This window comes from Topomyia yanbarensis, chromosome 1 (genome assembly GCF_030247195.1).
Source record: "Topomyia yanbarensis strain Yona2022 chromosome 1, ASM3024719v1, whole genome shotgun sequence".
NCBI lineage: Eukaryota > Metazoa > Arthropoda > Insecta > Diptera > Culicidae > Topomyia > Topomyia yanbarensis.
This window is the reverse complement of record NC_080670.1, coordinates 143611887-143638156: the sequence shown is the minus strand read 5'-3', so window position 1 is coordinate 143638156 and position 26270 is coordinate 143611887. Positions and strand designations below refer to the sequence as shown.

The 26270-nt window shown below is 37.3% G+C and overlaps 1 protein-coding gene across 6 annotated transcripts in view; it reads right to left on the bottom strand.

The window, feature by feature from the left end:
* Positions 1 to 25277, bottom strand: part of LOC131676014 (uncharacterized) — a 59209-nt gene extending 33932 nt beyond the window's left edge. For 3 of the 6 annotated variants that reach the window (XM_058955160.1, XM_058955167.1, XM_058955174.1), the window contains exon 1: positions 24633 to 25277. The gene's annotated coding sequence lies outside the window, so the exon portion shown is untranslated. The remainder of the gene's footprint in view (positions 1 to 24632) is intronic. The other 3 variants (XM_058955149.1, XM_058955154.1, XM_058955141.1) reach the window with 3 other exon arrangements.
* Positions 25278 to 26270: the final 993 nt, after the last annotated feature.

Sequence of the window (26270 nt, the reverse complement as noted above, 5' to 3'; positions counted from 1 at the left end):
TTCCTAACAACAACTATTAAGATATTATAAAAATTCATGCTCTTGCATTAAATATACTGTTTTATTATTCAATATGATTCAAAATGCATTTTAAAACAAAATGTTCATAAAAATAAATTTTAAAAAGGTAGTGGTTTCCGAAATATTTTGAATTTTGTCAACAAATACATTTTTTCGAACCCTGAGTCACCCCCCCCCCCCCCCCCCCCTGCGCCCCTATGAGTATGCGCATAATAATGAAATTTCAAAATGGTCGAAAATTCCAAAATGGCGTTTTTCTCGAAACCATGTTTCGGCTTGATTGATTTTCTTTATTCAAAAAATGTTTGGAAGTATGTATACTTACTTATTACCTACATTGGCATGAAAAATTATTATGAAATTATTTATTTATAATTTTTAAACGAGTTTACAGTAAGAAAAAGGTCGACAAGATTCGCCATTTTGAATTTTCGAAAAAAATCATTTTCTAATTATCGATAAATATTAAGGGGACCTTCTCATGTATTCGATAGGAAATCAAAGCAATATTTGCAATATATTACATTACGTACATTCCACTAAGACCTCCGTTCGCGTATATATATAATATTTGAGAATTTTTTGTGGAAAAATAAAAATACGAACTGCTGCTTTTGGTGTATTATTCGTTATTTATCGACAGTTAGCAAATGATTTTTTGTTTTCGAAAATTCAAAACGGCGGCTTCATAATGGCGTTGTTCTCGAAACTATGTTTTTTCGGCTTGTTTGATTTTCTTTATTCAAAAAATGTTTGGAAGTAGGGTGATGAGCCCATTATCACTTGTTTTTATTATCGTTCTACCCATTTAAGGCTCAAGTTACCTCAAGGCTTGGTAGTGTGCGTAAGAAAAATTGGGTACAGCTTTGCCACCAGATTATCCATTTAAACCTTTCCAAAACTCTAAAAGAAGAATATCAGTCGATTTATTAGATCATCACGATTCAATTCATGCAAAATACCGGCTGGAAAAACTATCGGCTTAGCTGAATGGTGCTTCTGAAAAAGTGGCTGTAGTTTTTTCATTGCGCAGTTGTGTTGCGTACCCCAGTACGGAGTGGTAGTGTGACAAAAAATCATAGCCACTACCGAAAACCGATAGTTTTTCCAGCAGCTATTTTGTATGATTTGAATCGTTGTGATCTAATAAATCGGCTGATATTCTTCTTTTACAGTTTTGAAAAGGTTTAAATGGATAATCCGGTGGCAAAGCTGAACACAATTTTTCCTACCCATACTACCCAGCGTTCAAATCTAACACATGCTCAAAAAAGGTAACTTGAACCTTAAAGCAGGTCAGGTCAAACGGTAGCGCAACAATAGGGGCACTCGTTTCGACTTTTCGTTGCGCTCAATCACGCAAAATTTCACCATTTACAGTGCAATTGTGTTATTTTCTTTGTTCACAACAACGAAGCAAAGTTGTTGATGCCAATTTGTACGCATTCCAGTGATTGTAGGCCGAATAATCAATGAGTTAGTGAGGTACCCTCCTTAGTATGGTGAAAATAGGCACTTTACCCTATATACTTTTTGTGTGACTTATTACCTAACATTGGCATGAAAAATTATTTATTCATAATTTTAAACGAGATTACAGTAAAAAAAAGGCCGACAAGATCCGCCATTTTGAATTTTCGAAAAAAAAAATCATTTTCTAGTTATCGATAAATAACGAATACAATATCAAAAGCAGAAGTACGTATGTCTTTTATTTTTCTACAAAAATATCTCCAATATTGTTTGATTTTCCGCCGAATCCAGGAGAAGGTCCCCTTAACGCATTGCAAATTAACGAACTGGGCCCTACTCTCGCTGTCACGTCACCTAGTCTGTTCGAGGAATTTTACATGAGGTCATGTGGTGACGTGACTGTAAGAGTAGGGCCCTCGATTAAAATAATAACTGGAACTAAAACTAATATACAATTGTTTTATTAGGTACACTATGGTTGGCAAAAAACAATAGGAATTTCAAACAGCTAGCTAAGCTATCACCATCATTGGCCGGAACAATGTGTCATGTATCGACTTTTTAACAATTCAATTGTTTTCGTCTGTTCAGGGCATAAGGAGCTGGTCTAAAAAAATAATCGTATGTTTGAGGGACAGGCAGGAATGATTCTTAGTAGCGCTAACCCTTCGTGAATTTTGTCGCAATCTAAGGTCAAGTTCCTCAACGTCGGGGTGGGCATAACGTAGTAGTTTTTCTAAAAAAAATATGTTTAATCCACCTAACAGTGTGATGAGACATTTCTTATAACTCTTATCACTCTCTTCGGATATTATATCGTTTGAGAGCATTTAGAACTTGATGCTTCGCGATGTTTTTGATAACACATACTACATGGGATAGTGGCAGGACTCAGAGAATCGCTCAAATCAGCATAGGACAACATCAGTGCTAGAAATCTCAAACCAAATCAATGGGAAAGCGAAAAAATGGCCCATAAAATAGACATACCAACGAATTATTGTTAATGCTCTGTTAATAAAATATCCATATTGTGGTGGGAAAACTGAATTTTCCTAAAGGGGTTATATATTGTACTGAAACAAAAAAAAACCATTTTTTTAATCGATTTGAAGTTTATATTTTACTCAAATTTCCAACGCGACTGAGAACTAAGAAATCAACGCTTTTTCTTGAAAAGGGCGATACTAGCAGTGATACCATTCAAAGAAAATCAACAGTGAATATTTCCAGACTTGGTTTTATTTCCAATTTAAGAACTATTGTGTTTTTTGATATCCTAGCTTGCATGATTCAGTGATCGAAACCTAAACAAATAAAGTATTTGAAATTATTAAATTAAAATTTGTTTTTGCTATTGAAATTGACAAAATGATAGTATCGCCCCTTTGGCGATTGTTTACTTTTTCGGTCCCATCTATCAGCATTGAAGTATCGCCCTTACGTTTTTTTACAATAACTACCGTTTTACACCACCGATTTAGAGATCATTGTTACTATTTACAGCTGGTATCAGTTTGATAATCCTAAAAAATACGAAAATAACAGTTTCGCCTTTAAACTGCTAGCAAAAAAAGTATCGCCCTGTTTGCATCTAGCGTGGAGGGCGAAACTTTAAATAAACAAACAAAAATACAGTTTCGCCCGTTGTATTTTTTGCTGTAGTTTAAGAAAGCAATATCGTAGAATCAAAATTTTTAGGTTAATTTGTTGCGTTTCAAAGCCCTCATTCCCATGTAAGAAAAAAGCCCTATGTTTACATTTGTAAGTATCGCCCTTTTCACAAAAAAAGCGTTGAAATGAAATCGCAGCTCCTGATATCACGCTATCTCTGAAGTACATGCGTGCATAATTTCAAATTTTACTTCGACATCGACTTTTTCTAAAGGTGACTTCCCAGTAGTATTCTTGATTTGAATTATTATCGCTAATCCTAATGCCAAAGAACAAATAAAAACCTCACGAAAACGAACCGTTTGGGAAAATCATCATCATTACTGGAACTTTCATTTTCACGAAACTTTTCGATAACCTTCCGTCACTTGCGTTAATGCACTGGGTGCACAGTAGGGTGACAGGAAAAAAATGACCCCTATCGGCCCACCTCTGCGTCGATTCCTAGTCCCACCTGGAGTACTTGCACCAAATTTGAAGCAAATCGGACAAGTCTAACTACCAGACCAACGGGCCTGAAATTTGTATGGGAATTTTCAACAATTTACATGGAGAAAACCCAGCAGCACGCATTTTCGCCGCTAGGTAACACTGTATGCATCGTATTATCACTGTAAGTGAAAATAAGAAGGATAATTGAATTGTCTACAACTTCGTCGAAGACTGCAAGTAAATCCGACTTTGTTAAAAGAAGTTATTAAACTTTTAACGAAGTGATGTCTGAGTCAGTTTTGCATGGGGCCTAATAGTGCATGGTTGTGTATCAGTACTCGATTCACACGAACTAAACATTTTTGTGAAATAATCGTTAGGTTTAGCTCAATGGTATGTTCAGAAGAATTATATTAAATAATACGAGTCATGCTTTGATTAGAAAATTTTAGTTCCACCTGTTAACGCATAGAGGGCGCCAACACTAACTTTTCAACGGAGAGAGATAGAAATTTGGTGTCTTCTACAAAATTATAGAACAGGCATTTTTCAGTATTTCTTCTGAACATCTTGATACTCTATCTCTCTTCTATGAAAAGTTATTAGTGGCGCCCTCTATGCGGTCACAGGTGGAACTAAAATTTTCTAACCAAAACATAACTCGTATTATTTACTATAATTCTTGTAAACATACTATTCGGCTAAATCTAACCATTATTTCACAAAAATATATAGTTCGCGGGAGTCGAGTACTGATACACAACCATGCACTGCTAGGCCCCATGCAAAACTGACTCAGACATCACTTCGTTAAAAGTTTAATAACTTCTTTTAACATAGCCGGATTTACTAGCAGTCTTCGACAAAGTTGTAGATAATTAAAATATCTTTCTTATTTTCACTTACAGTGATAATACGTTGTATACAGTGCCACCTAGCGGCGAAAATACGAGCTAGTGAGTTTTCTCCATGTAAATTGTTGAAAAATCCAATATAAACTTCAGGCACGTTGGTCCGGTAGTTAGACTTGTCCGATTTGCTTCAAATTTGGTACAAGTACTCCTGGTGGGACTAGGAATCGACGCAGGGGTGGGCCGATTGAGTTTTCAAAAATTCATCATTTTTCTGGGCAGTCTAGTGCACAGTGCTCTAAAAATCTAACGAAATCGTCTTAGGGCACCAGCGGGACTGTAAAGAATACTAAAAATTAATTTCTATTCCATAATTTTCAGTTCAGCAATTCGAGAGTTCGTGCTCACCGCAAACCATGAAAAATAGACTACGTTGTGAAGCGATGATCACTATTTATTAAAAAATCACGGTAAAATAAAAAATTAAACTATTAAAAAATTTCAAATAGTTTATAATTTTCACAAACCTATTAGGAAAAATTGTGTAATAAGCTTTCGTAATATTGTGTAGGAAAAAAGCTGAAAATTTGAAAAAAAAATCTGAGGATTATAATTGATTACAGAACTCTGGAATTTTCTATTGGAATGTTTTCAGGCGGGAATTTGATATTGATGCAATTAGACAACTGTGAAATCAAGACCAATAGATCAGTTACATATAAGGACCCCATTCCGACAATTTATCAAAAGTCCTCATGATGTTTACAACAACAGGTTATCAATCTACGGATCAGATAATGTTATTGTAATATTGAATTAAATCAGTTTGCATCAATAAATTTTCAACTCCAATCCAATTTTTTTTTGCGTGGTGGGGGGGGCTGTATGGTGTTAAAACCTTCTCTTGGCTACGCCGTTGCTTGGAGTTATTTATTTCGCTTTTCATTTTCCGAAAGGTTTCAGATCGATCCGATGGTCATAAGTTAGAAAAATTGCAGTCAGAAGGTTCGCACAAATGAACATTTTTGCACTGATAAGTTATCAAGTTCCTTCCAGACAACTTGGATGTTTTCTGTGTTTATTTCTAGCGGTTGTAGATACAAAAATGAAATACAAAATTCGTTTTATCGAAATACTGTTTGGCCTATTTCAATGGATTATTACTATATTGAACAATAAATAGGCGACAAAGAGTAATCCACAAACAACAAGCCATAACTTTTAAAGTATTCAAAATAGTTATTTGAAGTCTTCAGTATAGTTATTCGCAAAAGTAAGAGCTACAAATTTGCTGAAGGCATCATTTCGTTATAATCACTTCCAAGAAAATTTGTGAAAATATCTCACTCATAGGGGGATTAATCAGCAAAAGCACAATACCAAAAGAAAGAGCATATTACCTCCATTAAATTCTCCGAAGATACTATTGACCTAAAATAAGCCGTTATGCGTTAATAATAGATTACATGTTTTTGGTGATATTTCTGGCAATGGGAAATGATAGAAATCTTTCGTCCGCATTTAATGTTAAATATCTCTTTTGATAATAGTCCGATTTCAACAATCTATAGCTTGTTCGAAAGGTATTCGTTTAAGCTGTCTAAAAACATAAATTGTTAATCTATATTGTCAATTCCGGCAGATAATTTAAAAAAAACTGCAAAAAACGCCATTTTTACGCATTCAAGCATTCATATCTTAAAAACTAAATATCAGAATCAAAAACAAATTAATAGCGCTCATACTGTTTTTTAGTTCTTTCATTTAAAATTGGTTTGGATAAGATCGGTTCAGCCATTGCTGAGAAACACGAATGAGAATTTGTCCGTTACATACACACACACACACACACACACACACACACACACACACACACACACACACACACACACACACACACACAGACATTGTCCCAAATCGTCGAGCTGAGTCGATTGGCATATAAGACTCGGCCCTCCGGGCCTCGGAAAAAATCTTGAAAGTTTGAGCGAATTCTATACATTTCTTTTATAAGAAATGTAAAAACCTAACCCAAAAAAGACAAATAACCCTAAGGTAAAAACCTAGCCCGGTCTACTCTAAAAAGCAAATTTCTACAATTCATGTCCAGTGTCTAGTTAATATTTGGCTGTTTTCACTGACTAGGCTCCAAAGTCAAAGATCAATAGCAGTTGTAGTAGTAATAGTAGTAGTCCTTGACATTAGCTACTCGTAGTGAGCCCTAGAGATGGGCAATTCGTTCGCGAACGGTTGAAGTGAACTGGTTCTTTGAAGAGAATGAGCGAACGGAAGTTCTTTTTAAAAGAACGGTAGTTCTCAATTCTCTTCAAAGCGAATGAACTGAATATGACCCAAAGCCGTTTAGCGAATTTCTCGGACCGATTTTTAGGCGAACGAATGAAAATGAACTGACTTGCCGTCCCACAAACCGCTCTCTGTGCTCTCCCAGAATAAAACCGGCGAAGAACGACTCATAAGCGAACGACTCATCTCATTCTCTATTTCTCTAGTTATACATAATGAAGAAATCGCCACCCTTGATGAACTTGTTAAGCATACAGATAATAGTTTGGGCAGCATCTGTTTGGTTCCTCTCCAAGAATCGAATGTTTTGAGAGACATTCGCTAGATACAAGTAAAATATCAGCTGAACGGAAGAACGGTTCATCTGAACTAGTTCTTTTTATAGAACTGTTCAGTCGGGAATGGTTCTTCGAAGTGAACTGTTTCGCCCATCTCTAGTGAGCCCACAAGATCATACAGAGATCACCTGAATAATGAATAGAGAACGTTCAAACTACGTTCATAATTATCGCAATAAGAGCTTACCTAGGTGTAGTTAGCATGTGAGCAAATCTGAAGTCACAAAACGACTTTTGAATACAAGCGTTCGACAAAAACTTTTCGATTTATTTACATCACAACGAATGGTTAATACTCGAATAAATATAAGGTTCAACAAACTTGCGGAACAAAGGTGTTCATCGATTGTATTCGGCGGATGAAATTAATGTGATGCAAACTTTTTAAGTAAATACCACTTTGAATCCTATTAGCAGACTGATGATTAGAACGCGTTAGTTGAACACTATACCACCACAAAAGGTAGATTGCAAATAAATTCATACAAATAGAGTCATTTCTGGGTGAGCCCGTATAGAAACATGAGCAAGTAACGACGAAGTTCATAGAACTTCGATATGTAACGTTGCAGAAGGTGCACTCCCCACCTAAAACCTTGCTTGGCTCAATTTCAACAAACCACCAGCACAATTTCCATCAAAGAATCTTTCTCAGTATGAATAGCTGAGCAATAACATGCCTATGCAGAGAGCAAAAGTAATTAACGTCAACTAGGCCACGATGATGTAACTTTATGCATATTTTATGCCTAGTATTGTGAGTCACTTCAGAAAGTCTAGTTAGTGCCCAGACATAATCGCAGACTCACTTGCATAGCGATAATTCTCCGCACGAAAGCAGGATTTTTTTACTTTGCTCCATATTGACTACACCTAAAAGTCGTCGTTATCGCTACTAGCTTGGTTTGTGTGCTACGACAGATTCAATTTCTATTGCAAAGTAAAAGATTATTGTGCGAGAAACCACAAAATGTTGCATGGAAATGTGATAGGTTTTCTGCTTATGTTTACCCAGGATTCGTGAAATACTTGATATTTTTGGTCATTCGAAGAGCTTGACAGTTAATACTGGCAGACTGTTTTTGCCCATTTTAAATACTCTTAGATTATTTCTAAGATAGATGAAAGTAGACATAAAAGTTTCTAGGCCATCTAAAATTTTAGGCCATAGTATGGAAGAGACTCTTTTCTGTTTGTTGGGGAATGATTTTATAATTACAAAAAGATCAGCGTACTGTTTATCGCGTACTTGATAGCGTATTAGACCTGTGCGCAAGGGGAATATTTTTGCGGTTAAAGCCCCCCTTCTTGAAGGTTTTGGATTACTTTTGAAAATTTCTTTATTTCCTGATCAGGAAAAAATATACTGTGAGGCTTTTGACGCATAAAATGTTATTTGAGATCGGTCACTCTAGAAACAAGTCGTTGAAGAAACCCGAGGAAGGTGGCTTAATCGTTATATTATTATTGTTAAATGATTGTTATATTATTATTATTTACCTTCAGTCTTTCATTTTCATTCATAATAACGTTTTGTCATAAAATGATGTAATACACTTATTTCTTTTCACTCTGTAATTTGCATATGAAAAGGGCTTAAATGCGTGGTGCATTCAAACAGATTTTTGATTGTAATGTGCATTTTTTTCTCGCCTACAGCGTTTTTATGAATGCAGGTAATTCGCACAAAGTGTGATTCTTCGTCGTTTTTTTAAATGGGACAGTTCATAAACCACGTAGACCGAAATTATAGAATTTTTAACCCCCCCTCCTCCCCCCGCGTAGACCTTAGTAGACTTTTTTGTCTTTCTTGCAGAGAACGCTCGAATCTGCTCGATGTTTTATGTACTTTTCAGAATGCGCATATCATGAATATATAAGGGAACCTGGAGCTATTAAGACTGTGGGGGACCCCCTCTATTTCTCAGAAAATCGTAAGACTTCTTAACTGTCGTACATATTCGTGGAAGCGCCATTCTGAAACATTAATTTTGACAGATAAATCTCATGAATCTTTGTAAGAAGTTTCTCCATTGTTTAAAAATTTATTGCAAAAGATCTAACAAATTTAATCGAAGCAGTGCAAATGATTTTTATTGCTCCAAAAAAGATCTAACAAATTTAATCGAAGCAGTGCAAATGATTTTTATTGCTCCAAAAATAGCTGAGGTTTCAAACTAACAATTAAGACCTTTGACCGATAAATTATTTCACGTCTACCCACCTAAAGGTCGATTTGCCTAGGTAGGTCCGAATAGCCCCGGACTCTCATATACATTCGTACAACACCAAACAATACGTTTGTGAAATTTTAAAAAAATGCTATTAAAGTAGTTGTTATGGAATTGTTAATAACATATTTTAGAAATCGAGTGCAACTGCGCAGGATTCGAAAGTATGTAGATTGCAGAACCTCACTATCTTCACTGCAACTGTTTAGGTAGGTGGCAATCTGCAGCACTCTGATTTTTCCAGCATATAAAAAAAAATGTACTTTCAGTTAGAGATGTGAACCTTAGAAAGTGAGATATTTTCATTCGAAAAACGCGAATAGCTCGTTAAATACAAGCAGGGTAGCGTATTTTACTGTCTACACAACTTTCTAAAACATTAGAAATCGCTTCATATAATAAAATTGTGGTGAAAAAACTGTTTTGAGGGACCTTTAACAAACAGCGCCTTATATCTCGAAAACCAAAAGTCTCCTAAAGAAATCTTCGTGGTATGTTTTTTACAACTTTACTGAAGTGAGTATTCTTCTATCTGAATTATTGAAGAAAATAAATTTTGTAACTCACTATTAGGGGGATCAATCATCGATCTGATAGGATCGGAAAAAGGGGAGTTTCATTTCAAGAATTTTCAGAGACAGCACATAGCTAAAATCCATAGTTTTGGCACAATTAAAAAAGCTCCCTTTTGCTCTGGATCGCTGTGGAGCGGGGCGAAGATAGAAACCCATAGAAAGAAAAGAATGCAATATGGGATTTCGCCAGGGGCGAAGATTAGAATTGAGTTCCATTTTGCACTAATTTTCGCTATTTTTTTAAATTGTTCAAACTTAATGAAATAATGGTAATAATAGCGGATGTTCGTTGATATGTATTCCTGCGATGCTCAAAATCATTACTATCGAATATTCTAACGCTCAATCATAAAATCAATACATTTTTCCAAGTGATAAACATCATGACCATTTTCAGTTTTCAGGAAAATTGGTGCTTTACAGGAATGACTATTTAAGATTAAAAGTATGATATGAACTATTCTTATTTAAATTAATGTAGTTTGCATATTTTAATCGTCTTAGTTTGTTTTTTAATATTAGTCGAAAAGTAAAGTCCTGATCGTAAAGCAGATATAATTATTTGTAGTTGTTCTATAAGGGAGACGAAAATCGGGCAGGGGGCGAAGAATGATACGTCTACCCTATATCAAAATATACACAAGAAACAACAACGTGTGCTGAATAGACCGATATTTTGAATACAACTCTCTTTAAATTAGTAATACAAGAGTAACAAAAAATAAAAGTCTACGTAGACTTTTTCAAAGATCCCCTCTCCCCCCTCGTAGACAAACGTAGACTTTTGCTAGACCCCCCGTCCACCCTATGAGTCTACGTGGTTTATGAACGGCAAAAAAAACTATTTTTCGGGACTTTCGGCTTTAAAAAAATTTCTGCGCGGTCATTTTTCAACCGATTTTAAATTTTTTAGTGTTCTGGATAGAAGAATTACCTTTCCAACGGTATGCTATGTTATTTTTTTTGTCAAAGATATTTTGCGGTTATTATTGACCATATGAAAACAACCATAATTTTTCGATTTTTCCATGAAAATTATGAAAATTGCTCAACATTCTTCTAAAGAAGCGCCTTTGTTTAAAAAGGAATTTTAATTTCGCATCCAACGACTTATATATGATGAAAATCGGTGGAAAAATGCCAGAGTTATTCATTTTTTCCAAATTAGAAACTTGCTCGCCTGAACTCCTAAGGGGTTAGTGAGGTATTGCCTAGCACAATAAGATGCTATAATTATATCTTCCCTTAGTTTTTCCAATTTCAAGCTCAAAGTTCACACACATAGTTTTAAATGTATGCGTAATCAAGCAAAAAAAGGTTTTTTGAAAATTTTATATGAGACTTAAAATTTCATGTGAGCAAGTTTCTAATTTGGAAAAAAGAATTAATAACTCTACCATTTTTCAACCGATTTTGATCATGAATAGGTCGTTGGATGTGGAATATAACGTTCTCCCTAAATTTTTTATTTAAACAAAGACGCTTCCTGATAAAAATGTATCATTCATATTTTTAACCTTTTTGTAACGAATAAGGTTTTAGCGGACCATATTGATTCCGATTTCGAATTCAATTTTAAGACGCATTTTCAGTCAAGTCTATATGAACCTGTACCCAAATTGTATGTTAGAGTTTCAATTTTCAGTTTCTGGTAAATATTATCGTTTTTGACCAGGTTGGCTAGTGGGAATCGGTGTCGAATGGGGTCATGTTTGGCATACATAGTTATATGCAGAACAGTCATCATAAATCACAGATTTATCTACAAAATATTAATAATAAACACAAACAAAACAAAGATAAGAATGTATATACCAAATTTGTACATGATACGACCGATCTTGGACGTTCCGGATTTTTATTCCGATGCCGATTCCGGCGGGATAATTGTATATCTCATCATATTGAACAAGTGACAATGTAGTCAATCAATGAAACTGATCTCTAAAATTTGTAATAAGCTTGAAAGTTTTTATAAAACCTTGTCTAAAATAATATTAACACTGTGACTCAACTATTGACCCTGGAATCTACGTGAAAATCGTCCGGAAGATCCGGAACATCCGTATAATTGGTCAATTTATGAGTCTAGCTCTAGAGCTCTGAAGTTTTTTCGAAAATATTTGTTGCATTGGCATAAATTCGTAGTTATAACTGGAAAGTTGGCCACACAATGACTTATCGGAAGATTTGGAGCCACACAATGACTTTGCGGAAGATTCCGCGCAGCTGGTCAATTAACGGACCTCATCCTAGAGCTCTGAGCTATTTTCGAAAACATATAAGGTTAGGGGAACATGGGGAGACTTGACCAAGCGCAAAATTCTATTTTCGGATATGGCGTCTTCTATTCGATTCTTAATTTTTTTTCAAAAATATTTTTATACTTGTTTCGATTCCTTAAGGTAATTTTGAAAGTTTGGAATAAAAAATCCTTTCCTTGCAGAAAATATTACGTGATTAATAAATTTGCATTAAATGATGTAATTTTTTATCAAACTTTGTATGGACATATCTACTCGACTACTAATTATTATTAAAGGACTAATATACCATCTTAATCCTTGTGAAGCAGTGAAATGATTTTACATAAACTGGAACATTGGAATAGTTAATACTAGAATTCGCATGAAATTGAACGCAATAACTAATGTTGGGGAGACTTGACCAAGATTTTATGGGGAGACTTGACCAAGTGGCGATCAGCTGAAGAAAGATACAAAAAATCCTAATATTTATTATGCTTTGCTATCTACTGTTAATGTTAATCACGCCATAAAAAAATCCCACCCCAAACATAAGTCTTTATATTTTAAAATTTGTAAGCAAATTTAGCAATAATAGGACTGATTTCGTGACGTGTGAACATGCAGTGCAAGCAGTACAGTTAATCCTTAAAAAGAAATGCATTTAAAAAAATCAAAATTTATCAAATGCAACTCTTTTATATTTTTTACTGCTACCTAAGGACAATAGGGAAAAAATAATTACAGTATGTTTTATGTCATTATTTTTTGTTATGATTTTTCAAAATTCTCTTGGTCCAGTCTCCCCACGCCTTGGTCAAGTCTCCCCGCAATGGGGAGACTTGACCAGAAAAAACGGTCACAGAAAAACTTTTGTAACTTTTCAAAAATTAAATTAAAAATTCTGCAAAAAATCATGAAGACGCGCAATAACTTTGCGCATTATATCTGAATGATTTTTGGGGGATTGAAGAATTTTTTAGAGATTTATGCAGTTTTAGCTGAAAACCTGGTCAAGTCTCCCCATGTTCCCCTATATCATTCGCATAAATTCGTACTTGTGACTGGCACAGCGACCCATTGACCTTTCGGATGATCCCACTTAGAATTGGCCAGTTCACAAATAGGATCTTTATGCGAATGATATTCCAAAAAATTTTGGAACTCTAGGACAAGGTTCATGAATTGGCCAGTTCCACTGATGTTCCAGATCTTCCGGACGGTCATTATGTAGCCAAAAACATGTATAGGTCATACGAACTACGTACGAACTCGTTTAAATGAGAAGCCCAGAAAAACTAAAAACCCATGGTTCTAAGAACAGCTTTATGAATTGATCAGTTCAGTGTTCCAGATTTTCCGGATGGATATTATGTGACCAATACAGTCAATAAACAGTTCTATGGATGTTCCGGTTTTTCCGGATGATTTTAACGTAGAATCCAGTATTTGAATCAGAGTATCAAAATCATTTTAGATAGGATTTTATATAAACTTTCAAGAATATTGCAAAATTTTGGGATCAGTTTCATTGATTTACCACATTGTCACTTGTTCAGTATTTTGAGAAATACTATGGTATCACCGGAATCAGCATCGGAAGCGTAATGCGGAACATCCAAGATCGGTCTAATCATATACAAAACTGATATGTACATTTCTATTTTCGTTTTAGTTGTGTTTATTATTAATATTCTGTCAATAATCTTGTGTTTTATGATGTGGTTCTGCATACATCTATGCATGCCAAACATGACCCGAGTCGGCACCGATTCCTGCTGGCCAACCTGGTCAAAAACGATAATATTTACCAGAAACTGAAAATAGGAACTCTAGCTAACAAGTTCGTATAGATTTGACTAAAAATGTGTCTTAAAATTGAGTTCGAAATCGGGTTCAATATGACCCGCTAAGGCGCTAACACCTTATTCGTAACTTTTTTTGTACTGCCCTTCAGGAATGTACGAAAATTTTAAACTCGATTTAAAATCGTTGCTCTCCATGAAAAAGGAAAAGTCAAGAAATTCTAAACTTCTAGGTGCAAAACTTAAAAAATTATCGCATTTTGAAAGTTCATTTTGGGTCATATGGACCGCAACCTAAAGAAGGTTAATGGAAAACTCGCAAAATAATTGGTACTTTCATATTGTTGTCCCAAAACCGCAGAGTACTTTTAACAAAAGTACATAACATACCACTGGAAAGGTCTTTTTTTCTTCTTTTCAAAACACAAACAGATTTTGAGGGTATGTATATTAAATTGATCAAACGTGGTTTTGTGTTGTATTTCACGAGATCTACTACCTTCAATAGACCACTTTAAAAGTACATACAAGTTTTTTTTTATTTTGTAGCACCGTGTTATTTTAAATGAGCGCACTATTAACGAATTTTTAAATGCAAACCTCGCTTTGTTTACCTTTTCGACGCCCATTTGAAAAAATAATGGCGATGATTCATGGGAAATCGATAAGCTTCATAGAGCAAATATTTCGACCAGTTCACAAATATGCAGGTCATCAGATATCATATTATTAGGATATAATATTTTGATCCAAATCGATTGGGCATAATGGCGACTCGAGCGATACTTTCAAAAAAGCCCAGTAGAACAGAGGAAACGGCAAATGGGATTGAATTTGCAATGTTTTCGAGCGGCAGTTTTGTTGTCCAGATAACGGTTATCAACGGGCCAACAAGAAATGTAGGAGCTCATCAGTGAAATTGAAACCCATACGGTTGCAATACGATGAAGGTCATCGTTTCGCTACCCGTCGCGTCCGGTTGGATAACTGACAGAATCAGTTCAAACCCAAGTGGCCCCCACAGGGTAGAACGGGTATCTATCTAGGTGTAGCTGATTTGTGATTCATATCCACTTGGAATCAATCGTCTGGCAGTTCTCTGTATTGAATTTAAATAATGGAAAAACAGTGTACGCAACAGAACTGACTGCACCACTTGATAGCAATGAAATCAACTTCCCGATTTCGAATAGTGGAGAGGCGATAAGATGATGTCATCATCATCGAGCGAACCAGTTCGGCTAAGCGTGCAGATATGGTAAAAACCAACAAAGAACTATCCAATAGTATAGAGTAGGTGCAATGTGCTTAGCAAAGCACATAGTAATGGTAAATGTGATGCCAACCATGCAAGTGCCACTGAGAAAATGAATGTCATTGTCATCAATTGCTGTAGTTACCTTGTGCCGATTAGTTCTAAGGAATGATCACGTTGAATAAAAAGAATCAATCGGATTTATCTTATGGTATTGGGACTAGCAACGGTAATTTAGTTCGAATGATGTTTTTGATCGTCGCCATATTTCAAAATGAATGATGAAAATAATATTATTAGTAAACTATATTAGTGACAAGTTTCGAATTCAATCATTATTTAAATTTAATGAAGCAGAATTAACGGTTTTACCATTGCGACTATGAATATTCGTGCGTCGAAGACGGATTCCTTGGGTAAGATGGGCACCCTTGAATTTTGGTATGGAGCATGTTTTGAAAATAATTTGTCTAATACAGTTTAGTTACATCATATACATGTTATGACAACTATCAAAAATATCGACAAAAACAATGCAAAAGTTGGTAAATATGCTCGTAGATCTGACTTTTTATCCACGTTTTTAAGGTTTTCCCGGTTTCAGGGATGTATTTCTATATTTCGTTGATTTATCATCATGGGTGTTCCTCGCTTCCGGCTGAAGAACGGTGGAAGATCTGAAACCTCTAACTGTTTAAGGGCGGAGTTCTACAATCAGGCTTTTAAATCACTAGTAAACCTGCTTTAGACATTAGGCGCGGGCGAAGAAATCGAGCCTAAGTCAATTAATTCGAATAGTGTTCATTGCGAGTAAGATGTATAACCTGTTGTTGAAAACGGCGTCTAAGGGGGTCTTCCACTCTCATGGTTTCAAAAAATCGACTTTTTTCTTTGTTTAATTTCAATCTATAAATATCTGAGAATACACTATAGAAAGGATTTGGTGAAAATCATATTCCTTGGCATGTTTCTGGGAACCGAAAGGTACCCATCTCCGGCCGTTTCTGAGATACGCCGCGCAATACGATGGCACTTGTCTATGGAAAAATCATTGTTTAAAGAATTCACCGGTCCATTATAGGCGGTTTATGTATATGTGAGCGTCTGTGAATGGTTTCTTTTTTTTGGGGGGGACGAGATTATCGTACGGAAGAAAGAATGCGTAGGACATTTTGAGAAGAGTATGAGAACGAGATTACGAAAACTGAAGATAGAAAACAAAGGCATCGGTGGGAAAGTTGACGGAAAATCAATCGACCAGCTAACAAAATTTTATGGGTTGGCGATTCGGAGAAACTCCTATTCTGTAGAACATATGCGAAATGCAATCTGGGCTTCCCTCGAACTCTGCTCGTCATCGAACGAAAATCCCCAGCACTCAAAGTGTTCACCCGGCAAGGACAGTTGGTGCAAGTGACGTCAGGCTGAAGTAAAAGGAACTTTGGAAACTTTCGAACATGTCAGAATCTACGAAAGTCTATCATCTAATGATTTATTAGAAAGATGCTTAGGAGCTCACACCAAAAACACTGAGTAGTGTAATCTGTTCCTTAGCGCCAAAACACATGCACAAATTCTGGCAGACAGGTGGTCAATGTTGTGACTTATTTGGCAGTCAGTATCTTCAACAAAGGATTTTTATCGATCTAACAAGCTATGGAGGTAATGGGAATTGCTTTGGGAACTGGGTGAAAGAAGTGCTACTCGACTCGATAGTGAACGTATAACGCAAAGTGAGTGTCGAGGCTAAACAGGCCCGAATTCAAAAGAGAGAGTAAAATGTGCAAAGCCAAGAACATTTTCGTGATGAAGAAGGTGAGCTCTACGGACTCGGTATAATAAATTATCGAGTAAATTACGTACTGTGGTTACCTAAAAAGCCACGCGCGTCATTTCTATCCTCGCTAGAAGCACCGCGCAACGCAGGTCTTATGCGTCAAAATATCTGAAACTACAAGTCATGTCCACGAAATCGATTGCAACATAAATGCGTCATAATGCCCGTAACATTGTGACGCAAAAGGGGTGCGTCATAAGATCTGAAAAATAATGTGCGTTTTAAATTCCGAGACATTATGACGCGCAGCTGTTTACGGATATCATCACTTAGAATTATCGGAAATGGAAGCTATTGGGTTCAATTCCCGATTCTATCAAGTATCTTCCCAGAATGGAAATTTTCTTGATGGACCCTGGTTGTTGGCGAAATATTCGAAATGTATCTGGTTACGTTCTTTTGAAGAAAAGGCTATGTCTGCAAATTGAACCAGTCCGTTTCTTTTTGTTAACTGGTTTTGTTGTGGATCAAAATATTAATTATCTTTTAGATAAATCGTTCAGCTCACACCTTTGTAGGGGTATGAGGTGGGACCATCATCATCATCATCATCACATGCCTGTCTTTGCGACCTTATGATCTGGGACGTTATGGTGCAGTTCTTATGCGTTAAGATGTCCGAAACTATGAGTGTATCATTGAATCCTGGACTTTATGACGCAGTGCCGTTGCGTCAGAACATTCATAATCCATATTACAACGCAGTACGGAATTCGGACGACATACATTTATTTTCGGACCTTATAACACACCTTTATGCGTCACAAAGTCCTGGATGCTATGATGAGCCTTATTTTGAGACAATATGACCTGGGACATTGAGACGCAGCTCTTGTGCGTCACAATATCCGAAATTAAGTGCGATACGGTGTCCAGAATATTTACTGTGACATAAGTTCCGAGATCGAATGTGTGTCATAACGTCCGTGGCATTATGACACACAACGCGTGCGCCATATGATCCGAACATAAATGCGTCATAAAGTTGCGCACATTACGACGCGCATCTGTTTTCAGATGATATGATGCAGCCTAGTGGCATAATTACTCGGACGTTATGACGTACCACCCTTCGGACATTATGACCTCGAATGTCATGACACGGTGCCGTAATTTGAGTTCTAGCATTCAGATCGCCATAACAATTTTAATAAACGTTATTGAGGATATACTTCGAATACAGAATACAGCCTGTTGGTGCATTTTAGGCTGTCAAAATGTGGAAATTGACAAAATCGGGACATATTTTTTTTATCTCTTTAATAAACCGCAGCTGTTAAAATATTCCTCTTTAGTCCATAGACATAGCCTCATAGCCCCTAATAATTATATTGTATGCAGTTCCCTTAAGTGTGTTTTCCAGTTCAAAGTTTAAAAAAATATATATTTTTATTCTTGTATATTTTGCATCCACAAGCAGGCAAAATAGGGGCCTGATGAAATTAGGGCACATGCATTTTTTTCAGTTTTTAGGTTAAGCACAATTATTTGGAAATGCAACAACAACAGCATAAGTCATTCGATTGAGAAAAACCGTATAGTAATAGTATGTATATCAGGAATCAGTAGCGTCTGGCTCAAATGGCACGTTCCCCATGTTGATTGGAGATTTGTGCCTTGCCAAGAATCGTCTTTTCATCATTCTCCTGATGGGAAGGATTGGGGAAGTTGTAAGGTTAGGGGTAAGGAAAACAACGACACAGAACAATTAAAACAGAGCATTCTGCACCCCCGGAGTGATGCTGAACGATCTGCAGGTGCTACAACAGCAGGAATAAAACTTCCAACCCCCGGAGAGATTTAGAACCTCTACTCAAACAGTGAGCGGATATATCAACACCCCCGAGGGGATATTGAGATAACGGAACGACAACACCCCCGAATAGATATTGTCATTCAAATACGGCTAAAAAACTATAGCTCTTTACCACACTGGGTTAGGAACAAAAGCATATCCTTAAATTCTAGCTCTCTGTACATAGGTTCATCTATGTATGGAGAACCAAAAATCCGGATGCGCAATTGCATTAATACAGGGCAATTGCATATCAAATGATATGATGTTCCGTAATCGGATTCACAAAGATAACATGAATAATACTCAGCGCGCTGAATAGTAGCCATGTGATAATTAAGTTTGCAATGTCCAGTCAGTGCCCTGACCAGAATACTGCAGTTGTGCTTGGAAAAATGCAACAAATTTCTTGATATTTTCGGACTCACATCCGGCAGAAAAGCCTTTGTTTGAACGCAAGTTTGCAAGCTACGCCAATGGTTGGCATGTTCGAATGCAGCCCAAGAGCGAATCTTGTGCTTTATCCAACTTATTGACAGTGGTAGAACTGGTTCTGGACCAACGAAATCAGTCGCAGCGCCAGCTCTAGCCAATTCGTCCGCCCATTCATTTCCAGTAATACCGGAATGACCGGGTACCCATAGAAGGTAGATAGCATTTGAAATGCTAAGTTCTTCGATTTGAGTTCGACATGCGATTACTAATTTCGATCTCGAATCTGCCGAACTAAGTGCTTTCAGGGCAGCCTGACTGTCAGAGCAAAAATAGATTCTTTTACCGCAAATTCCCTGTTGAAGTGCGGATTGTACGCCACACAGAATCGCAAAGATTTCTGCTTGGAATACGGTACAGTATCTACCAAGCGAATGAGATTGGTTTAATCTCATCTCATGACAATAGGCACCAGCACCGGCTCGGCCCTCCAACAAAGAACCGTCCGTATAACAAACTACGTATTCTTCAAGTTGTCGCTCCATCCAGCCAGACAGCCATTCCTCACGAAGAGGAATTCTCACATTGAAAGTTTTAGAAGGAAAACTACATGTGAGTGTAAGGTCACTGGGAGCAAGTGTATATTCATCCCAAGTGACCATTTGGGGCCACAGTCTTGTGTGGCTAGTTACACGATCTATTGGGTTACTGTTCCAGAGCCCAGTAACCTTAAGACGGTATGCACAAGAATGTGCTTCTTGTTTCAGAAACACATGTAGTAGTTTTATGTTCAAGAGTGCCTCGAGAGCAGCAGTAGGTGTTGTCGAGAACGCACCAGTTATCGCCATCAAGACCATCCTCTGAAGATGGTTTAACTTTTATTGGATTGTCATGACTTCTCCCTTCTGCTACCAAACAAGGCACCCGTATGCCAGTATTGGTCTAACAATTGTTGTGTAGATCCACTGAATGTGGATCTACACAACAAGTGGTTTGAGTCCCCAAGATTTGCCGAAAGCCCGTCTACATTGGCCAAAGGCCATGCAAGCTTTCTTGATCCTGAAATCGATGTGAGCTGTCCAATTAAGTTTTGAGTCGAGAATTACCCCAACGTACTTAACTTGATCTTCGACAATAATTTCAGAGTCAAAAAACTGCAATGGACGAGCTCCGGTTGTAATCCTTCGTAGCGTGAAAAGCACCATTGAGGTTTTATTTGGATTAACTGATAGTCCAACATGAAGACACCACCGCTCAACAACACATAAGGCTTGTTGCATCAAATCAAAAAGTGTGTTAATGCAAATACCGGTGATCATTATATGATAATCATCGGCGAAACCATACGTCGGAAACCCAAACTCATTTAGTTTTCTCAACAAGCTATCGGCGACAAGGTTCCATAGAAGTGGTGACAGCACACCACCTTGAGGACATGCGCAGACACTCAGTTTCCTCATCTCTACTTGCCTTAACGATGGGCACAGATGTCGGTTGCTAAGCATTGCGTGTATCCAGTTCGTGATATATGAAGGTACTCCATGATCTCGTGCTGCTTCCAAAATGGATTCGAAAGGCACGTTGTCAAAAGCACCTTCAATATCGAGAAAAACTCCTACACTTGATTGATTTTGTGAAAAAGCTTTTTCAATGTTGTAGACAACATTGTGTAACAGGGTGGTAGTAGACTTCCCCCGCTGATATGCATGTTGCATTGCATGCAGCGGGTGCTCGCCCAAGCTACCATCCCGAATGTAGTGGTCGATTAAACGTTCCACTGATTTGAGAAGGAAGGAGGTCAGACTGATCGGTCTAAAGCTCTTTGCCTCCTCATAAGTGACGCGGCCACCTTTGGGAATGAATGTGACAGTTATTTCCCGCCACGCTAATGGAATGTATCCTGTTGCAAGACTGCAAGTAAGAACCTTTTTCAAAATATGCTTGAAGTGTTCATATCCTTTTTGTAGTAGAACTGGAATAATTCCGTCCTTTCCCGGAGACTTATACGGAGCAAAACTTTCAATCGCCCATTTGGTCGATTCGGTTGTCACAATTCTACGAGCAAATGCCCAAGAATCAGAACTGCCTGAAAAGAACTCAGAGGCAGTCGTCAGTGATGGCTCCGTACAACCTGGAAAGTGTGTGTCAAAAAGACAGTTGAGTACTACATCTTCGTCAGACGAGTATTCACCATTAGCAGTTCTAATGGAACTGACATCATAGTCTTTCGATTTCGAAAGTAACTTATTTAATCTACTAGTCTCGTTGAGACTTGAGACATTTGTGCAGAAGCTTTTCCAACCACTTCGCTCAGAGGATCGAAGGGCATTTCTGTATGCTTTGCGAGCCAACTTAAATGCCTCCGACCCGTCCCTCCGTCTGCGATTCCAAGCTCTCCTACATAACTTTTTGAGTCGAACAAGTTCGGTATTCCACCAAGGTGTTCCTCTAGAAGCACGCATAACTCGAAGCGGACAAGCCTCTTGGTATGCTGCTACTATGAGTGAGCTTGTTTTATTCTCGACCTCATCCAAATCACTTGGAGATTCAATCGTCGGAAGATACCCATGAAACCTAGTCACCAAGCCCTCTTCGTAGAGGTCCCAGTTCGTAGATTTGGGATTACGATAGGTGACGACATCTAGCGAGACGTTTAAATGATCAAAGACGATATACTTATGATCAGATAACGACGGTTCGAGCTCGTTTGGTACGAGCCAGTTTGTCAACTCATGCGTAATACTGTCAGAGCAGAGAGTTACATCTAACACCTCTTCTCTGCCAGCTCGTGCAAAAGTTGGGCGGTTTCCTGCATTAAGAATGTGCATATTTGTACTACTTAAGTATTCCATCAATTCGGTGCCTCTCAAATTGATATCAGAGCTGCCCCAAATTATGTGGTGGGAATTTGCATCACTGCCGATTATAAGAGGAAACCGATTTCTGCCACAGTATGATACAACCCTTTTGAAATCATCAGAAGGTGATTCATTATGCGGCAAATATGCCGAACAATAGACGTATTTCTTGTTTATGTTGTCAACAGTCATATTTACCATAACAGTACAAATATCACGAGTTGTGAGGTCCGATATAAGACAAGCGTCAATTGTACTATTCGCAAGTATACATGCACGAGGCATTTCACGTGGATTTGTCATGCCATTTTTGTTGAAAGCTACGAAGACGGGGTTAAGTAGCTTTCTAGGCACAAATCCCCGATTATGTATGGGGAACGTGCCATTTGGGCCAATATATTCTGATTTCCTTTATGGAAATACGGTTCTTGAACCAAAGCTATGGAAGCTTTCCCTTCCTGCACAAGGCTAGATAGATTCATAGTTGCTGTACGTTTATGCGGAAGATTAATTTGTGCTACTCTAACCATATTCGATTACAGCACTACACATTTCATCATCAGCACTTGTTGTACAGCAACTAGAAGATACCAAACACGTTGGCTTATAATCGCATATAGCGAACCCCGAAATGGGTATTAGGGACATGAACATCATTTGAATCCCACGATTTGCGAAGAAACGAACGTCCACTGTGTCAGAGATTCGCATAACGCCTGATGAAATTAGGGCACATGCAATTTTTTCAGTTTTTGGTTAAGCACAATTATTTGGAAATGCAACAACAACAGCATAAATCATTCGATTGAGGAAAACCGTATATTAATAGTATGTATAACTAAATCATGTAAAAAAATTGCATTGTAAAGTCTCCACCTCTGGCTGAACATCCAATATAAGGACAGCATAGCGTAGATGGTAAGACGATTGTCTTGTAAGCTGCTTTCTTGGGTTCGATTCCCAACCCCGCACATAGGGTCTGAGATTTCTCTAACCCGAAAAGACGCAAATGACCCTAAGGTTAGAACCTCTAAAAACAATATATTCAATTAGAACTATAATCAAACTACAATCAAACAGAAACATCAAAAAAGTGCTGCCTACCGATCTCCGGAACTAAACTGTGCTTCGTGAGAGCGAAAAAGATAGCACACATGTTGGGTGACTTACGAGTTATGATTCTATACTCTAGAACAAAGTTTCATTCGCCTACCACTCGCCAGCTGGAAGACATCAATTCGGTTACCACGACACCACCGTCATCAACTAGATTACTGCGTGGCTAAAGGTATAGACATCGTCATAATTCAGCAAAATTAAAAACAAGTTTTCTGAATCAGCGACACACTGCACAGTGCACACCCTACCTCGTTTTCATGGGCGAGTAAACAAAAAAGACTCAACTGAAGCGATCACGTTAGTAGTAAACATATACAGGAAGTAACCTTCACTTGTTGACTCAACGTCGCTTTTATATAGGACAGAACAAGCTTTTTAGGCATGAATCAGGTGGTTGTGCCGGTGAATCACGCTATCGTTTTGCGTGAATGACGTTCACTGAATAAATTTTGGTGACAAATCGTCACCAGTAAAGTGGGAAAGTTTATTTCTACATTTTACTCACACTGATCTAGCGGTATGAAAGGGATCGTCTCCTGAGCCAAACGTCACATGTTCAAAATCTGGCCTAGAAAATTCACAGTACCAAAATGATGTCCTAGGTAGAGTCGTGACTATTTTTTATGCTGTGTGATAGAAATCAAAATTGAACCTATCATATTTCGAGTAAACAAAAGCCGACTTTCTAGATGTTTTACGTTCATAAATTTTACTGCCTTCCAGTTCTAGTTAGCAAAATATTTACAAACATCTAATGAAGGATCATTCACAAATAACGTAAGTCAATGTTTGTATGTATATGATTTATAGACTCCCAAACGGCTTAACCGATTGCCGTAAAAATTTGTTCATAGTAGGTATTTGTTATGGAGCGTGTTTGTGTGCTATTGGTTGGGGATTATATGCCCGCCAGATGGCGCTACGGAACAAATTGTGTTTTCCTCCTATTTCGTTGACAATCGCAGCAACGTGCGATGGGTATTAGCTAGTTATTAATATTCAAATGAATAGAAAAAGTTGTATTGATTGACCTTATTAATACTCACGAACAAAGTATGGAGACACCATATCATAGCTGTTTAGCAAACTTGGACAAAAATATTTGATATTAAATTCAATCATTTATAGTTTATTGCTTCAAAGAACAAAATAATTGGTCCGAAAATGTTTTTATTCATCAATTGTACAATAAATTTTTGAATTTCAACAAAAGTATTATTAATTTAGATAATTTTGTTCAAATTCACATTAAATACATTTTATAAAAGGGACCCATTTGTTTAGTTCGCATAATTTTTTGAAAATAATGTAATAGCGGACTGTTTTTTTCTATTCCTGGGCTCGAAGGCGTTAGGTAACAACATCGTTAATGCAAAACAAACTTACCAAAAATTCCAATCAAATCTTAGTAGCTGTCACCGGTAAAAATGCACACCATACAAGCAAAAAACACGAATTAGCCGAAGAAATGACGATAAACAGGCTGTACAAATATGTATTTAATTTCGTTATCAGAACACAGCCGATAACGGGTGCAGGAAAACCAAATGTCTGATAAGCGGCTCACTTCATACCACGTTGTCACTAGCAAAATTTTCTTAATAATCAACTGTTATTTTGTCGAGACGGTGAATGCAACAACCTCAAATTCGGCCGCTTCGTTGCGCGATTCAATAATTTCCAGATCACAAACACTGCCCACTTTGCTAAAAATAAACTGCCCCGATTCTCTCACTCATTTGAATTTATGCGGGAAAACAGTGAAACCGAACCCAACTAACAATTGCTTCCGAAGGGCGACACCGGATTAAACTTGCAAACGATAATTTAAATAACAATGAACGATTTCCTCACTTGTTTGACGTTGGTTCTAATTTCGTTTTTAACTGCAGCCGGAAAATGAGTTTTCGACCGGAAAACAAGTCGTGGTGTTTATATTAGTACGGAGCCGAGCAACGTATGAAAACACCAATAATAAAAAAAATCGCCGACACGATAGTCCAGCGGCGTGTGTACACAACGCGACGTTTCTCTCTTGACTAATGTCCGAACTACAGCTGGAGGACGGCGAGAGTTTGTAAATCGTCATTATATTATACAGCAGAGAACGTTTTTCACTATTTTATGTTTCGTTTCACAGAAAAGTATTACGTTACGAGTCGATTAGCATTATTCTGAAACACTAGTAGGGTAGAGAGTCTACTTCGGCGTTTTCGGGGACATTACCTCACTATTTCATTAATTAAGGTTGCACAGAGAATGCGCAAAATTCGCAAACGAAAAAAGCAGTTTTTTTCCACACCGTATGTCAGATCTTCATAAAAATCAATCAGCGTGTGTAGAATGTTGTTACAGTACTGCTGATTGATTTTTATGAAGATCTGACATACGGTGTGGAAAAAAAACTGATTTTTTCGTTTGCGAATTTTGCGCATTCTCTGTGCAACCTTAATCGGCCTACAATCGATGGAATGCGTACAAATTTGCACCAACATCTTTTCTTCGTTCTTACGAAGCAATATATACTCAGGTTTTCTTTACGCGGGGGGTACAGGCCGTGTAAATGAAAACCACGTAAACAAGGGGACGGGCATAGCGTAATTGGTTCGATTCCCAACCCCGCACATAGGGTAGGAGATTTTTCCAAAAAAGATTTCTCTAACCCGAAAAGAGGCAAATGACCCCAAGGTTAAAACCTATATAATCAAAAATAAAATAACCACGTAAATGAAAACCGTGTAAATTTCAAAATCCGCGTAAATGGAAACCGCGTAAATTCCAAAATCCGCGTAAATGAAAACCGCGTAAATTTCAAAATCCGCGTAAATGAAAGCCGCGTAAATTTAAAAATCCGCGTGCATGAAACCGTGTAAATTTAAAAATCCGCGTACATGAAAACCGTGTAAATTTAAGAATCCGCGTAAATTCCAAATCCGCATGCATGAAAACCGCGGAAATTTCAAAAACCGCGTGAATTCAAAATCCGCGTGAATGAAAACCGCGTAAATTCAAAAATCCGCGTAA